At 41.5% G+C, this 4,335-nt stretch overlaps 1 protein-coding gene across 3 annotated transcripts in view; it reads left to right on the top strand.

Moving 5' to 3' along the window:
* The first annotated feature begins 457 nt into the window (after positions 1–457).
* The window catches only part of hecw2b (HECT, C2 and WW domain containing E3 ubiquitin protein ligase 2b), a 51,323-nt gene continuing 47,445 nt past the window's right edge, over positions 458–4,335 (top strand). For 2 of the 3 annotated variants that reach the window (XR_013134293.1, XM_077023210.1), the window contains exon 1: positions 459–1,083. The gene's annotated coding sequence lies outside the window, so the exon portion shown is untranslated. Of the gene's footprint in view, positions 1,084–4,335 lie in introns of all 3 variants that reach the window. The other variant, XM_077023211.1, reaches the window with a different exon arrangement.

The raw sequence follows: 4,335 nt of genomic DNA, 5'->3' as shown, positions 1-4,335 counted from the left end.
TTTATTAAATCTGTTATGTGGTAATTTCCCCAAGTATAATTAATTATTGTGAAATCTGATAAAGAAATTGCCATTTTCTGTGAATTTTTTTTTTAACTGGAAGACCTACATGTGTGCTGAGCCCAGCGGGACTGGGTCTACAAAGGTCTTCAATGAGGAGCGAGCATCACACTGAAGTCTTATTAAAACACTATGATGAATTTGAGAAAGTGCCCTAACGTGGAGATGTACCCTGCCCTCAATACCTGCTAACTTTTACTTGTTTAGATTTTAAGTCCTAAGCTTAAAAAAAAATCATTGTAAAACTAACATAACACTAAAATGTGACTCATCTTACTTTGATGCCTTAACAAATACACGGTTAGGCACGACTATAGCCTACGTATTAGGGTTTGCGGAAGATTGCTTCCTTAAATCCAGAATAAAACAACCATCCTCCAGGTTTCCTGATGATTTCTCTCACCCCCACCTCTCTCCTCCCTCCTCCTAAACGTCTCCCTCTCAGACGCTGCCTCCACCAGCAGAGTAAGCTCACCTCTCAGACGGCCAAAACAAAGCGGACCTCAGGGACGGAAACGGCACGCCAAACATAAGCTTAACGGGGACGAACGCTAGGCAGTGTCGGTCGTTCATTAGTGTGAAGGAGACCTCCACCTTCGGTCTTGCACAGGCAGCGGGTGGTCCAGAAAAAGACATTCGTGGGCGAAACGGCGTACAGACGCTGAGCGGAAACAGTCTGGCGGATGGGAGTCTTCTAAACGAATAAGACATGAAACCCGCTGTATCCAGTCTGGCACCGAGCGCTCAACGGCAAAGGCCGACACAGTGCAGTAAATATCGATGTCGTTAAGCTTGGGATAGTGGACATGTACGTTTGCCTAATGGTCCTCAGTACACAAGCCGTTTGATGTGGGAAGGATAGAGGCGGAGTCGCCACCGCGGCGTGCTGGACCCCGGACCGAGATCTAGTAGATGCTGGGAAGGCCCTGGGCCTCAGGTGCGGATTAAAGTGTGTGTTGGTCCGATCAAAAACGAGCTATCGGGAGAGTTCCTGCCATCGTTGGGTTTTTGATTCATTGAACGGTAAGTGGTGTTGTCTTTTGATTTTATTTGTTGACAAAATATTGCTTACTGCGCAGCCTATTTGTACCATCGATTTTAGTAATAGCACAGCTTTGTGTGGCTTTCTTTGCGTAGAAAAACGTTTCCATGTGTACGTTATTTTTTTAACGACGAGAAAAAATACGTGGAAATAATGTTACTACAACAGCAGGACACATTTCCTTCAGTGGACTGCTCTCATACGAGCGCGACAGGTCCTCACTTGTTTAGGTTGTATACAGCGTCACCTAACAGTACACGGGCTATAGATGTGGTTCTAGATGTAGTTCTCTTGATACCTGGCGCCACAAAGGTTCCCTTTCGCTGTCTGGCAAATGGCTCGTTCGGCTGGTCTTGAGTGAGTCCGTTTAGTTTTAATATCGAGCTTCAACGATGCACAACAAACTAAGGCAGCGAAGATATTCATTGAAAAGCTAGTTTTTTCCAGAACAGTAAATTCCTCACGTAGATCTCTCAGTGGTTTGATATATAAATGCAGAATCTCTTTTCAAGAAACAAATAATAATATGATACTAATATTGATTACGAACTGAATCGCAACGGGACTACCATCTCTTCACGCTAATGCGCCTTTCCTACGGTATCAAACTAAATTTAAGGATTGCCTGGACTTTCATTCAGTCTGTATTCATCTTCCTAATATGGATACACGTAAATGTCCAAGTGGTTCCGTTCCTCAGTTACAGTAGTTTGTGCGTTAATATAAAACGTATACTGGTAAATCACTTGTTTATGTGGATTGAATGTGCATTGACTATGTTTCTGAACAACATAGTCTGAGTACACAGAATTATCTGAAATACCGGACAGCATGCCTGCCTCCTCACTCTAATTGTGCAAAAAATAATGCGTAAAATTGTGAAACATTTGAAAAACTATTGATATTTGATATTGATTCTGGCATGTAAAATTGCTAAAGTAGGAACCAAAAACCTGCACACTTCGTCTTTGACTTCAAAGAAAAGGGGGAACCCATGAGATGTATGACGGCAGTCATATCGATTTTTTCATTTAAAAGTAATTAATATTCACCAACAGAGACTAAAGCGCAGAAAAATAGCATAACAACTAGCTATAATCGATATATTGTGTTGTCTTCAATACTTTTGGGGAAAAGAAAAGATATACAAGGGAGTACAAGGGACCTTAATCTTGAACATCAAATTCTGACCTGTAAGCATAAAAGAAGATAAATTAATGGTGAGATGATGCTGATTCATCTAGAATCTCATATACTTGGTCTAATTGGCTTTTGCTGAAATTAGCCAGGATCCAGAATTCCACAGGTTCAGTTATCCATTGTCTGAAGAGCTGCGTAATCTTCCTGCTTGACTCCACACTCATTTAATTTCTCCATTTACAACCTGTAGCCCCTCTGGCATTCATGTGGCTGAAGAGACAGTGGATCAGACCATTCACAGTAACACCCTTTCAACTTCCATCAACCCCTTCAAAATGTATCAGATTGAATCAGACACGCCTATCAAGGCAGTTCAGAGGAAGATAACGCTGAGAACCTGATGGTGTGAAAGGAGATCTCAATAGCCACTGCTACATTTTCTGAGCACTTAGTGGGTGGTAATGGGCTACAGGCAGCTATCAAAGCTGCACCAAGCCACATCTTACTAAACGGTTGTCCCATTCAAGTATTCTTATTTAGATTTGTTTACTTAGTTGATTCGGTCATGTACAAATTACATTAATGTCAAAGACAGGAGATGCTTTGCAATACAGCTAGCTAATTAACATCTGCAGTTCCAGAGCAGGTAAACAGTGTGCCATGTTAAGCATGGTCTTGACTTTGATAATCAGTGTTACTCAGAATGGATAGTTTTAAATAGTTTGGAATCATCACAATTGCAAAACCATACACAGCATTTATTGGAGCCTGCATAATATTATCTCCTAAGGGCACTGTAAGTTCGTCGGTGTGAGGAACCCAGCAACATTTTCCAGTCATAAATAAAAATGAGTGGAAAATGTTTGAGTAGTTATTTACAGATACCATTCACATGCCAAGCTATCATACGTACAGCTTATCTATGCCAGACAGTTCATCCTGAACTCTGTTAAGTTTGCTTATGGCCCTGGGATCAGTCAAGTATTACTGATAAAACTATATAATAAAAGTTTTCGTGGACACAACATTGGAGATTCTGTGATGTCTTTCGTTATTGTGAGGTTTGTGATGTGAGCAAACCTTTGTAATATGAGAAGTAGACCTACACAACAGATTGTTTAATTGTTTCACCTCTTCAGCCAGGACTAAATCAGGCTGGTGCAAAACTACCAAACCATGTAAATGTGCTGAAGCTTGAATGTAGAAGAGAATGCTGTTTTTTCCTAAGCAACAACTATTAATTTCAAAGCAAAGTGTTTAAAAAGACACACAGCAAGCAAGAACCTAGTGAGAATAAAGCACACCCGGGGAGTGTGACACATCTGCACTAAGCACACCCGGGGAGTGTGACACATCTGCACTAAGCACACCCGGGGAGTGTGACACATCTGCACTAAGCACACCCGGGGAGTGTGTGTGACACACCTTCACGAAGCACACCCGAGCAGTGTGACACACCTTCACGAAGCACACCCGAGCAGTGTGACACACCTTCACGAAGCACACCTGAGGAGTGTGACACACCTTCACTAAGCACACCAGAGGAGTGTGACACACCTTCACTAAGCACACCCTAGGAGTGTGACACATCTGCACTAGGCAAACTAAGAAAGCCACAGCTGGTTAAACAAACCATGCCACATATACAGACTCACAATTTACAGCTATAGCAATTATATTATAAAAAAAAATATATATGGGGATATGGAGAGGAACAAGGCATTATGGGAGTTCTTGCCATATCCATTTCTGCTCCTCTAACTGATCCAACCACAAAGTCAACCACTGTATGTTGTGGGGATATAATGGTTCTCTCATAAAGAACAAGTTAATTTAGCATTTAGCACATTATGTTTCCTCAATGTGCAAATGCTGGCTTCTTTCTGTTCTCAAATTATTCATGTGCACATTTTTTCATGCTATTTTAATCCACCCTACATCACAGACTGGCAGTGTGCTGGATTCTAAATCATTAGTGATCATAAGTCACTAACTCACTAGGTACAATATCACTAGATGCCTATTGCAGATGACTAGCAGTAGTACACTCAGTGGTTTCTTTCAGTACACTCGACATAATGTACATCAACTGT

The sequence above is a fragment of the Brachyhypopomus gauderio genome, chromosome 12 (genome assembly GCF_052324685.1).
Source record: "Brachyhypopomus gauderio isolate BG-103 chromosome 12, BGAUD_0.2, whole genome shotgun sequence".
Lineage (NCBI taxonomy): Eukaryota > Metazoa > Chordata > Actinopteri > Gymnotiformes > Hypopomidae > Brachyhypopomus > Brachyhypopomus gauderio.
This window is presented reverse-complemented; position numbering and strand designations above follow the sequence as displayed.